The sequence below is a fragment of the Oratosquilla oratoria genome, chromosome 40 (assembly GCF_046742065.1).
Source record: "Oratosquilla oratoria isolate Oo_2021 chromosome 40, ASM4674206v1, whole genome shotgun sequence".
NCBI lineage: Eukaryota > Metazoa > Arthropoda > Malacostraca > Stomatopoda > Squillidae > Oratosquilla > Oratosquilla oratoria.
In genome coordinates this window covers 13,530,683-13,530,955 of record NC_134816.1, presented here as the reverse complement: position 1 = coordinate 13,530,955, position 273 = coordinate 13,530,683, and positions in this window count along the sequence as shown.

Sequence of the window (273 nt, the reverse complement as noted above, 5' to 3'; positions counted from 1 at the left end):
CTAGTGGAGCCAGGAATATGGGTGCGCACGTCCTGTGTAATAGTAGTCCTTGGTGTATATATATGTATATATATATATATATATATATATATATATGTATGTATATATATATACATATATATACATGTTTATATATATATATATGCATATACACATACATATATATATAAATACATACATATATATATATACATATATATATATACATATACATATATATATGTATGTGTATATGCATATATATACATATAAACATGTATATATATATGTATA